The sequence below is a fragment of the Polypterus senegalus genome, chromosome 1 (assembly GCF_016835505.1).
Source record: "Polypterus senegalus isolate Bchr_013 chromosome 1, ASM1683550v1, whole genome shotgun sequence".
NCBI classification, from domain to species: Eukaryota; Metazoa; Chordata; class Cladistia; order Polypteriformes; family Polypteridae; genus Polypterus; species Polypterus senegalus.
In genome coordinates this window covers 235703368-235716797 of record NC_053154.1, presented here as the reverse complement: position 1 = coordinate 235716797, position 13430 = coordinate 235703368, and the positions used below count along the sequence as shown (strand labels likewise).

General features: G+C 37.9%; 1 protein-coding gene across 2 annotated transcripts in view; it reads left to right on the top strand.

The window, feature by feature from the left end:
* The window catches only part of LOC120539918 (transcription elongation regulator 1-like protein), a 742345-nt gene that overhangs the window by 594889 nt on the left and 134026 nt on the right, over nt 1-13430 (top strand). The window lies entirely within an intron of this gene.

Here is a 13430-nt window from a genome sequence, read left to right as displayed (position 1 = left end):
ATAAGGCATGTACATTATTTGATAAAAATAAAGATAATATTTAAATGTAGTGGTTGATGGACACCACAATGGTGATCCTACTGGCTTCCACCTGAATTGCTATGTCTACACAATTGACACACAGGTTAGAAAGCCTTCCAGTATCATTGATCTTGTGTCAAAATTTACAGTGACAATAACATTCAAACTTATTGTGGATCATTTTTAACTTTAAATTTAACAAGGTTGCAAGTAATACTGACCACCTCTGCTTGTTTTTCATTTTTGTACCTCTCCTATATTTTCCCCATGTTAATCCCTTGCATTTCCCTTGCTTTCATTTCAACACTTCAGAGTGATTAGCAGGATGTTAAGATTAGAAGAAATATTTTTTTCTTGTGAAATATTACCTTTTATTACGCTATTTGTATTCTTGATGACTCTTGAGTCATGGGTTGTAGTGGTTCTTGGTCAGATTGCTTTCCTGTAAAGAATGTGGTGGTGCAGCTGTCCTAGAACATAACAAATGCATTGCCCCCCTTATAATGTGTGTTCTAATAAATATGATTGCAATAAAGCGGATCCGAACAGATGCAGGATTTCTTTTTTAAAAATCAGTATGGGTATATGTGAAAGAGATCTGTGGCCACAGAGTAATTAAGAGGGGAATTGCCGGGTTGATTTTGGATGAGAGTGATCAACACAGCCTTCTCTCATTAGTGTTTTGTACATCGTTTGGGAATCACCTGCACTCATAGGGGTATCAATTGGTCTGAATAGGTTAGGAAAGGGGCTGAGAAATAAAGAAAATTGTAGGAGGAAAAATCAAAGAAAAGATGGAGAGAGCTGAATTGGGTGAATTGATCCAGTGCAGGTGGAAGGAGGCAAAGAGGTTGAGGATACCCTGTAGTGGAGTGTAGACAATGGTGTTCCAGGGGTGGTAGGTGTGTAGCATGGGAGATCGTGGGCTGAAGTGGAGACTGATGGAGGTGTCAGGTAGAGGGAGATGGGCTTAGTGTGTCCTAGCATATACCTAAGGGGGTTTCTAGAATGGGAGTCAGATTAAGGACTGTGTCCGTCAGCGTCTCAGCCTTACTAAGCAAGCCTTGAGTAGAGCACTTGGGACAAGATGGATGGGAGTCAATTCTGACTTTGATTTTTTTTTTTCTGGTTTTAGATAAGAATATATTTGTTAGATTAGGGCGGCATGGTGGCACAGTGGGTAGCGCTGCTGCCTTGCAGTTAGGAGACCCAGGTTTGTTTTCCGGCTCCTCCCTGCGTGGAGTTTGCATGTTCTCCCCGTGTCTGCGTGGTTTCCTCCAGGTACTCCGGTTTCCTCCCAAAGTCCAAAGACATGCAGTTTAGGTGCATTGGTGATTCTAAATTGTCCCTAGTGTGTGCTTGGTGTGTGTGTGTGTGTGCATGCCCTACGGTGGGGTTTGTTTCCTGTGTTGGCTGGGATTGGCTCCAGCAGACCCCCGTGACCTTGTAGTTAGGATATAGTGGGTTGGATAATGGATGGATGTTTATTAGATTAACTTATTTATTAGTTTTATCTTCCTTATTGCACTATGGGCACTGTTGTTTTATGAATATTTATTGAAGACTTTTCTAAACTGCACCAAACATTTTGGACACTGATTGTTACCATTTGCTTTTTAATATAATACACTTTTGCACTTTTTGTACTTTAAAAATTGTTGTTGTGGTCAAACCTACCCTAGCCCATCCTCAGTTCTAAACTGCAGAGCATCACAATGATTTGATGTCATATTCATTGTCTTATTTGTATTATACAAATGTCACTTCTCTGTGGGAGACATGCTAGCAAAAATGTTTTTGTACTGTATTCAAATGATAATAAATCTAAACTTGTCTTACATAGGCATTTGCATATAATATGGCAACAGAAGAGAAAACTACAAGAGGAATAAAAAGAATGACATAAACTAGTTTTAAATGGTGACACAGTGGTAGGACCTGGAATTTTTTCTTGGCTCAAGTGCTGAAAATGCCATCAGTACCTCAGGTATCAAAAACTGTCCTTAAGTCCAAACTGTATTTTTTTCTGATATGTATAATAAGAATAGGCATACTTTCTAAAATGTGCCATTTATCTGCCTTTGTGTCTTTCATGTAAAACAATTAATTTGGACACTGCATGTCCAAGAATCAGCTCTATACGGGGCTACTTTTTAGATTGTTCTCTTTATGGAGCCTTTCTATGGAACTAACGATATTGCAATATTGGGAAAACAAAAATAGGAACTGAACAAGAAAACACTGAAACAGAAAAAGGCAAATCTAGAAAGGATCCTAGTTGATAGCTAGGAGTAAAAAAGAAGACGGTGTCCAATATTGCCATATGTGCAATGAAGATGTTTTCATTAAGGGTTTTTTGATCAAGATATGGGAAGTGTGTTCATAAAACATACAATCACTTTAAGTACAATTAAAAGTAGTAACCCTAAGCCTAATTTTTTTTTACCTAATATTTTTTTACCATAAATATATTTTAGTATATTATTTATTTTGTTTTATTTTATTTATTTCAAAATTGTTTCAGCTGCCAAGCTCTACCATATCTGGATCTATCACATTCATGTTTGTCTCCTACCTTGCATCACACTTTATCCCAGATTTTTGCCTGGTGGGTGGTGCATCAAAATTGAGCTCTTAAGATTGCTAAACTAACGTATAAAAGCAAATATAGTAACAGTTTCGATAACAGACTTTTTAAAAAGTGTCACTTGTGGTTTTCTCCACTTTAAAACAATTGAGTTCCTAAAAAAGAAAAGCCATGACTGTCCTTTTTTACAGATTTGTTCTGTGTTGAGAACAAAAGTTAACCTATTATCGATGAATGTCCCAACATATTTGTAGAGCTTCACTATGTCCACTGACTCCCTTTTAATTATTGTTGAGAGACAGAGGAGGGCAGCACCTAAAACCATATCCAACCATACAACAATATCTTTTGTTTTAAAGGTATTTATCTATAAAAATGAACACTCACACCATTGAAGAAACTCATCAACATTATGTCCATGACTGTCCTACTTATTGTGTAGAAGACTCATATTCACAGAGTCACCAGCAAATTTCAGGATATGTCTGCCCTTGTGTGATATTCTGAAGCCGTTTGTGCATAAGATAAACAGAACAGGAGACAGAAAGCAGTGTTGAGATGATCCCACAATTAAGTTAAGATCATCAGGGAACACTCTGATTGTTATGATTATTATTAACACTTAATCTTTGTGTTCTGTTTGTTAAAATGTCCAGAATCTACCCCAGCAAGTTAGGGTCCAAACAGAATCGATCAATCAGTTTGTCAGCTAAAATGAGTGGCTGGATTGTAATAAAAGCTGAGAAATCTTATATGGATTTTTGGTTCTTCCAAGTGCCCATTCAAAAATTTTGCTGTGGCATCCTCTGTTTGCAAATAGGTATGGGTCCAGATAAGCATGGATGTTGTTTAGTAATTGTCTCTTAATTAACTTCTTAAAGGTTTTTATGCTATGAAAACTTAGGACCATCTGTCTGAAGGCTTCTAATACTTTGCAATGTGTAGCTTTTGCTAATGGAATAATATTTGCCTGTTTTCATAGTCTGGGCACCTGCTGTTTGTGGTTTGTTGAAGGACTAGTTTGATGTCATTTTGAAAGAAGGGCTGGCTCCTGTCCCAAGTCTGTTCTTTTGCTGAATGATTCCTGAAACAAAATCTTATGTTATGAGCCTTAAATAGAATTCATTAAATTTCTGAGTCAATTAATATTCATTTTTAGCACCTGTTAATTCTGCATTATTATTGAATTTAGTATAAATGTCAGAAATTATTTTCATTCCATTTCACAATTAATTCAGGTTATCAATCCATAGTTCATTCTCAGTTCTGTCCTGATACTTCAGCTTTGCTCGCTTTATCTTGCATTTTGTCTCCTTCTGTAATTATTTCTGTTCAGTTAGTGTTCCATGAAAAAATGTCCTTTTTCTTCTGTTTATCATTTCTTTTAAATCTCTGGTAATCTATGGCTTGTTGTTAGAATATACTTTGATTGTTTTAAGTGGAATTATGGCATCCTTGTAGAATTTTATATAAGTATTTACATTGTCCATCAGTGCATCAGTGTCAGCACAGGAATCTTGAAATATGGTTCAATCAATTCATTCAAAACAGGCATGCATACACTTAACAGATTCCTCATCCCAGACTTTTATGCATTTAATCTCCAGATTTTCTCTTGTCAAGTTGCACACAGTTATGATTAGATGAACCAACCAGGGGATTTGCTCTCAATTCATAAGTGCCTATCATCAATGAAATGTCTCTACACCTTGTTTGTAGTCTGCCTGTGGTCAGCCAAATTGATTGGACTTGATTACTAAAGGCACACTTTTGTCTATATAAGGTGACACAGTTGACAGTGTGTATCAGAGCAAAAGTCAAGCCATTTGGTAGAGAGAATTGTTTCCAGATCTCTGAGACAGGATTGTGTCTAGACTATCTGCAGGACAGAAGGTTCACAAGAGCACAATGTCCTCCATAATTCTTAAATGGAAGAAGTTTTGAACATCTGTGCCTCTTCCTAGAGCTGGCCACCTGGCCAAACTGAGCAATTGGGGGAGTAGGGCCTAAAGGGCTTAACTCCAGAATACCTGTGTGGAGATGGGAGATATTTCCAGAAGGACAGCCATCACTGCAACAAACCACAGATCTGGGCATTATGACAAAGTGGCCAGACAGAAGCTTCTTCTCAGTAAAAGACACATGGACATAAGTTTTGAGTTTGCTAAAAGGAACCTAACATACTCTCAGACTTTAAGAAAATAGATTCTCTGGTCTGATGAAATATTAGTATTAGGTGTGGGGAAAAAGAGATTCCATTCATCACCTGCACAATACCATTCCAACAGTAAACCATGGTAATGACAGCATTATGCTGTAGGGTTTTTCTTTTCAGCAATAGGAATTGGGGCCACAGACTGGCCCAAAGGTTCATCTTCCAACAGTACAATGACCCCAAGCACAAAGCAAAGACAACAAAGGAATGGCTTAGGGACATCTCTGGGAATGTCCCTGATGGCTTAGCCAGAGCTCAAAACTGAACCCATTTAAACATGTCTGGAGAAATATGAAAATACCTGTCCATCGATGGTCTCCATTCAATGTGACAGAGCTTGAAACATTCTGTAGAGAAGAATGGCAAAAAATCCTCAAATCATGTGTGTGAGGCTTGCTGTGTCATGCTCAAGGAGACTCCATCAAAGTCTTAATTCAGAATGCTTAAGAATCAATGCCTCAGGTGCTTCAATGAAGTACTGAGTAATGGGTCTAAATACTTGTGTAAATGCTATGGTTCAGTTTTTCTATTTTAATGAATTTGCAAAAATTTCTAAAATCCTTTTCTCACATTTTCATTCTGGGATATTGAGTGTTACCTTATGCAGGGAAAAATAAATTTAAATGATTTTAGCTGCAGCATAACCAAATGTGAAAAACCTGAAAGGACCTAAATGCTTTCTGATTGCACTCAAATGCTCTTTTCAGAGTTATAGGACATGTTCTTTTTTGTTATGTAATCAATGTACTGTATTAGAGACAGCTTTGTGAAAGAAGGTGCAAGACCAGCATGTTATCATTATTTTGTGTAGCTCGACAACTTGTTCCTGCTCATCCTGTTGCCATATCTGGTCCCATACAGTGGTCTTTTCCTCTTCATCTGGTCTCCATCACCATTTTATGTATTTATTGCTAGTTTCTGGCCATATGTTGTATTTTGTTTGCCGTATTTGTTCTGTCTGTCTCCTTTGCTATTTAAGGCATGGTGATGCAGTGCTTAGCACTGCTGCCTTACAGCACAGATCTCATTTTTGGTCACAGAAATTAGTCCAGCATAGCTGGTGGACACTTCCCTAATCCTCTGGGACACTTAAAATACCATTACACCATTATAATCTACTTAAAACTAGTTCAGTTCCTCCTTTCCCTTTGGCTTCAATGCATTTTGCAGAGCTTCTGAAAAGTTCCCAAATATTTTTGTGAGTTTGCTGAACTCATAGCAAAGCGAACTCCGCGAAGTTTGCTTATCACAAGTGGACTGTGAATTTATTTTTGAAAATAATTAGTTGATGCAGATTGTTTATATACATGTTATGTGTCAGCCAGGGTTTGTGTGCATTTCTGTTTTGTTGTTGTTTTGTCATTTTTTATATTTTTATGTAATTTCTGTTAGGTTAGTTTATGCTTTACCATGTATGTACTTTTCAGTTTAAATATTTAACACTAGAATCCCTGAAGCCTATGAAAAACACATAATCCCAGCCCACTTTAAATTCCTTTGCACCTCTCCATCAGCATCTTTTGTTTTGTAAATGTGTCGATCAGCACGAGCAGCAGCCTGCTATACCACCCTACCGACACAGCTCAAGTTGCACAGAAGATTCTCAGAGCTAGTCTTGTTTATCTGGGTGTGTGGTGCCAGGAGTTGTAGAGGGTAAATAATATATTGTTATTTGGAGTACATACTTTTCATGTGTGTTCCCTGTCTACAATGGTCTGTGTAAATATAGGATGAAATACGAGGCAGGAATTGTTGAACATAACTAAAAAGAAAAGTTTTTCATATTTTAGTAATAATTGACAAAATGTAGACATGAACTGTATAATGTGTGAAGACTGAAGTCCAAATATCAAATAAACTCTCACAAAATTTACAAGTATAACAAAACAAGTGCACTTTTATTTAAGAATATAACCTTAGAAAAAGAAATTGAGTTAGGTACGACACTGACATGACCACTTGGGTGGTAAGAACTGCTGACTCGTAATCAAGAGGTCATGGGTTGGATTCCGAGCACGTTCATTTTGAGTAGTGAGGTGCTCTTATTGTTATTATTATAGAATAAAAAGATACATTTGATTTGAATGTGTAACAGCCGTGTAAATGTATGGTACTTGAACTCAGATGAGGATGAGGACTCTACATCGGAGAAAGAGAACAGAAGTCCTTCACACAAGAAATGTCCACTCACACATAAGAACAATGTAGCTGCACCAGGTGTAAAGGCAAAAGATGGCACCTTTTGGATGCAGCAACAGGTTCAGGCGTCGTCCTGCCAGTCAATCTGCCACACACGTCCATCAAAGAAAAAGCAGGGCATACCGAGCTCGCTAAGGTATTGTGCAAAGTTCTGTTTGTGATTATTTTTGTGAAGGTCTTTATATAAAAAAACGTTGTTAGTAAGTGGTTAAGCTCTGTTCAGAAAACCTCACATTTTTCACAGATAGGTCATTGTTCAGATTCCTTATTTAGTTTAGATATCTGGTTTGCAATTTTTACCTGTTTGTAACAACTGACACCTTAATATGCTTAAAAGGAAAATTCCACCCAAAAATAATTTTTATAAGTCATTTACCCCATGCACTTTGTAGTGGTTGTCAAGAAAAATAGTTTTCATGCAGAATGGAGAGAAAATTTATTACATAACAGAAGTCAATAGTGGCCAGTGTTGTACAACAGCAAACACTGTGAAATACATCTGCTATACAATCACTAGTTTAACACTAGAATTACCAGAGCCTATGAAAAACTTGTAGATCCATCCCACCATAAAACGCTTCGCACCACTCCATCAGCGCCTGTTGTCCTTGTAAATTTGTCGATAAGCAGCAAACAGCAAGCAGCCTGCTATCACATCCCCACCCCGCATACAGTTTTTTCAGCTCAAGTCTGTTTACCTGCATGTCAGTTGCTTAGAGTTGTATGGAGTGAGAAGTCAAGCAAATGACACCTTTTATAAATACTATATCGTTATTGGGAACACTTGCATTTCATGTGTGTTCCGTTTCTACAATGATCTATGTACAGTAAACACATTGTTAAAACAGAAACGTTTTCCATGTTTTAGTAATAACTGACAAAATGTAGACATGAAGTGTATAATGTGTGAAACCTAAATTCCAAATATAAGAGAAACACTTTCACAAAAGGTACAAATATAACAGAACAAATGCGCTTCCATTCAAAAATATCAATGCAGAAAAGCAACCCGTGTTAGGGTGCAACATTGACGCGCATTTGCTACGATATGCTTCGGTGGTGCAACGGTATCAGCTGTTGACTGGTAATCAACGCTTCACAGGTTCGAACCCGAGGAGTCCGCTTTGAGAAGTGAACTATGTTAAAATGTGCTAAACTCTTTCCTTGTAGACCTGCCTCTCCCGTCATTCTATATTAAATAGTCTTGTCTTCAATTTTTTGTTTAATTTTTCACATTGTTCATCATTGAACAGCACTGGTCACAATTAACTTCTGTTATGTCATTTACTTCTTTCTACAAATCAGCATGAAAATGCAAGATTGAAAATTTTTCTTTTAGCATCACTACAAAGTACATATAAGATATAAGAGTTTCCCAAAAAGGTGTAGCTGAAATCTCTAGAGTGGAATTGGTTGTGATAATAAACATCAATCTGTAAAGATATCTCTTTAGTAAAATAACTATTTATAAGCAAATAACTATTTATAAGCAAGAGCGGAATCCATTACCATTTGCATAGCTGGAAATGTTATTATGAGTACTGTGATAAGAGAAGCATGATCAGAGTTTACCATGCTGACAAATTCAGAAGATGTGGGGCCTCATGCATAAACGGTGTGTATGCACAGAAATGTTGTGTAAGAACATTTCCACGCTCAAATCGCATTGTATAAAACTTACACTTGACGTAAAGCCACACCCTTTTCCACGGTACCTCATACCCTGTTGTACGCAAGTTCTCCGCCGGTTTTCAGACTGGCGGCACCCAGCGCCAAAGCAGTGCTACTGTTCCTGTGTGGTTACTCTTTATTTTCCTGATGCGGCTTTATAAATACACTGAAACTAACTGCATACTGTTGATTAGTGTAATGCATCTGATTGTAATTAACTTGTAACAATATAATAGTCCAGTATATATAATAGTATTCCAAATACCATAACTGCTTTAGCGTTGTTACTCTCACTGCACCTTCTTTTCTTCTTTCAGCTGCTCCCTTTAAGGGTTGCCACAGCGGATCATCTTTTTCCATATTACTCTCACTGCACCACTCGGAGTATTTATATCACTGTATCTGAGTGGGGAATCACAGCAGCAGCTGATCAGAAAGAGAATTATCGGTATACAGCATTAAGCCCACGCTGCCTTAGCCACGGCAAAACGCTTTCAAAGCCTTTCCTGTACGGACCTCGCGGTTCAGAAACAGTTTCATCCTAAGAACTATAAACACACTCAATCAATTGCTCCTTGTAGAACTGTTTGTACTTATAAGTACAATTACCCCACTGTAAACTTGCACTACAGTTATAATATTGCTCAACCTGCGCCACTTTATAAAGCGCATATTTACGTATGATGACAGTATCATTTGTAAGATGAAATGCAGCAAAATATGTTGATTATATTATACAGATAAAACTTTAACTTCATTTAAATAATCTGTATTGTTAATAATTAAACATGTGAGGACACGGTGCCACAATGCTAGCTAGTTCACGATTATTCCTGCCTTGCTGTATATTTGCTGAGACTGGCACGACACTGGAAGGATAGATGACTAGAATAATTAAACACATACTATAAAGATATTTCAATGTTCCTTAAAAGTTTTGAAGAATGTGTTGTAGAGAAAAGAAGTTAATGACACCTTTTATTGGCTAACTAAAAAGATTACAATATGCAAGCTTTCGATGCAAATCAGGCCCCTTCTTCAGGCAAGGTAATCTTTTTAGTTAGCCAATAAAAGGTGTCATTTTGCTTGGCTTTTCTCTACATTCATAATGGCTAACACTGTACAACACCCTACTACTACAGACATACAGGAATCGTCGTTGTAATCTTACAGATGGCTTAACGTCTATTACAGAGCTGATTGTGTGGCGATTGGGTATTTGGGGAAAGAAAAGTAATGACAGAAATTGAAGGTTAGTATGTTTGAAAGAAACAGTACTGTTACAATAAATTATCTAATCGAAGGTTGCGCATGGCGCAACAGCATATTGTGTAAGACATGAACAATCACTGCGCCATCGTGTTCCAATGTTTAATAACATGCTTTCATTCCAATCATCATGAAAATGATACCACATATACATCTCAGTATTTTAATTATTCAGAGAGCTGTAATATCACGAATTTAATGGATTCTGTGTCCTGTCAGAGGAAGAGAAAGAACGGAAGCATATAGTGGTTCACACACACAGAGCACATTGAAGATCAAATACAAAACAAAGCATTTAACATGCTACTTTAGTTACGATGGGATTTGAAAAACTAGTATATTAAATGATTTTAAGATGAAGTTTATGATGTTCTACTTTAATTACAAAATAAACTACGTGATTAAAGTGGAAATTTCAAGATTAAAGTTGACATTTCGTGCTTTTTTCCCACTGTATGCCTATTTTTTTTGTCTGTACCCTTATAAGCTCAGACGGTGGGCTACAACTCTCATTTTCACTGCAACTTTGATATGTGGCTTCTTTTTTATTTTGGCACTGTGCAACTTTGTGAACTTAAGCTTACGAGTTTCTCCGACACGCTATATCACTCTATCAACTTCTTTTTGTTGTTCATTCCACTGTTTAAATCAACAAATAGTATGCTTTTCCTTTGCCTCCACTTGGTATTCGCTGACATTCTTATATTTTCCCACATGCTTTTCCCATTGTCTTTTCACAGAAGGCTGAGCTTAAGGGTGATTTATATTGATTTGCATATTCATAGAGGCGTAATTCTGGGAGGAGTTGGGGGCGGGACAGAAGGAGCGTTACTTGTCACGCTGACCGGGATTTATGGAGCAGAAGACCGTGGAAGTTGGAGTACACACAGATTCCTGCATCTGGATTTTTCTGTGCGTAAGCACATTTCGGGTTTTGTGCTTACATTATGTTATAGTGTGAATTCAACGCACGCCATTATGCATGAGGCCCCTGAACTGATTACTTCATTCATAGTAATTTGCAACTTCTGTTAGAAGAGAAAATGAATCAACCGGGTTGAAATATGATTTCTTAAATAACATGGTTTAAGATAACAGTGTCAAATCTGTAAATCTATACTAATAAAAGGCAAAGCCCTCACTGACTGACTGACTGACTGACTCACTCACTCATCACTAATTCTCCAACTTCCCGTGTAGGTAGAAGACTGAAATATGGCAGGCTCATTCCTTACAGCTTACTTACAAAAGTTGGGCAGGTTTCATTTCGAAATTCTACGTGTAATGGTCATAACTGAAACCTATTTTTCTCCATATACTGTAATGGACTTCAGCTTGATGGCCGTGGGGGCGGAGTTGCGTGTCACATCATTACGCCTCCCACGTAATCACGTGAACTGACTGTAAACGCAGTACGTAGAAAACAAGGAAGAGCGCTGAAGAAAAACGCATTCAAGCTTATTCATAAGTGCAGCTACTGTGGAAACAAAGCACGGTGTAAACCGTAAGTTTAAATTAAGTTTATAGACACACTCCCACTGCCGTTTGTCATGTCTTCGTCGAATACTTTATTCGTGAGATACAAGTTTAATGAGAAGACACGAGGTATAAACGAGATTTTGGATCACTTTGTAACAGAGTTAAAATTGCTGTCGCGAGAAACTTTTAAGTGCCGGGTCTTAGCTAATATTAAATAAAGCCGTGGACATTGCAACATCACACAAGAGAGCAGCTCACGTGAACTGACTGAACGCAATACGAGTGATCACTTCCATGCATCAAACCTGTTCAAAAAATGCATTACACAATTGACAAGGTAGGAAAAGAATATGCTCCGAGCTGAGCTCCACAGCTAACGCGGTCTTGTGGAAGCAACTTCGTCATGCTGCCACCAAATACTCACAGAAAAATCCACAAGTTAATACACACGCTGTCTCTAGAGTTTCTCCAAACTCAATGTATTCCTCGCATCCCCGTTATGCCCTCTGATCTCCCATTTCAATTCAAATGCCTCCAATTTCCAGTAAGGCTCTGCTTCGCGATGACAAGTAATAAGTCTCAGGGACAGACCCTACAAAAGGTTGCCATTGATTTCAGGCAAGATTGCTTTTCTCCTGGACAACTATACGTTGCATTCTCAAGAGTGAGCTCGCGCAGCTTCGTCATATTACAACCGGAGAGCTGAACTGACAACGTGCTATATAAAGAGAACTATAACAATCGTGATAAACGAACAATAAAACAGCGAAGAACCCTTGGATTAAATAAAAAGGCAGCTTCCTTGACGAAGCAAGGAAAAAAGATTGCCTTATATATCATTCGTTTATAAAACAGCGGAGAAGCTGTGTAAAAGCTGCTTCACAAAATACAGGTGCCGGTCATAAAATTAGAATATAATGACAAAGTTGATTTATTTCAGTAATTCCAGTCAAAAAGTGAAACTTGTATATTAGATTCATTCATTACACACAGACTGATGTATTTCAAATGTTTATTTCTTTTAATTTTGATGATTATAACTGACAACTAATGAAAGTCCCAAATTCAGTATCTCGGAAAATTAGAATATCAATTAAGACCAATGCAAAAAAAGGATTTTTAGAAATGTTGGCCAACTGAAAGGTATGAACATGAAAAGCATGAGCATATACAGCACCCAATATTTAGTTGGGGCTTCTTTGGCCTGGATTACTGCAGCAATGCGGCGTGGCATGGAGTCGATCAGTTTGTGGCACTGCTCAGGTGTTATGAGAGCCCACTTTGCTCTGATAGTGGCCTTCAGCTCTTCTGAATTGCTGGGTCTGGCGTATTGTATCTTCCTCTTCACAATACCCCATAGATTTTCTATGGGGTTAAGGTCAGGCGAGTTTGCTGGCCAATCAAGAACAGGGATACCATGGTCCTTAAACCAGGTACAGTACTGGTAGCTTTGGCACTGTATGCAGTTGGAAAATGAAATCTGCATCTCCATAAAGTTCGTCAGCAGCAGGAAACATGAAGTGCTCTAAAACTTCCTGGTAGACTGCTGTGTTGACCTTGGACCTCAGAAAACACAATGGACCAACACCAGCTGATGACATGGCACCCTAAGGCCTTGTTCACACGAGCGTTAAGTTTTTGGATAAACGAACTTGCTCTGAACATCCTAGACGTTTATGTTGCATTTTGTGGTGGTGATCGATTGACTTCTACACCGGCGTTCGTTTGTCTCTGTCTAACGCCAGCCTGCAGCCCAAATTGTAGTTTGTGTGTTAACCTGTGGAGGCAGTGTCGGGAACTGGATATGAAAGCCCTTGTCGTTTTATTTGAGGTGCCTCCTTTCAATATGGACCATTTTGCTATGTTAGATATTAATCTTCTTGTTTTAAAAATACTCGTAATACGGCGGCGTAGGGAGAGAAAAATCGCCGCTACTGGGTTCATCCTCTGACTGCACAACGTCGGGTTAAAGGAAGTTTTTTTGTGCTT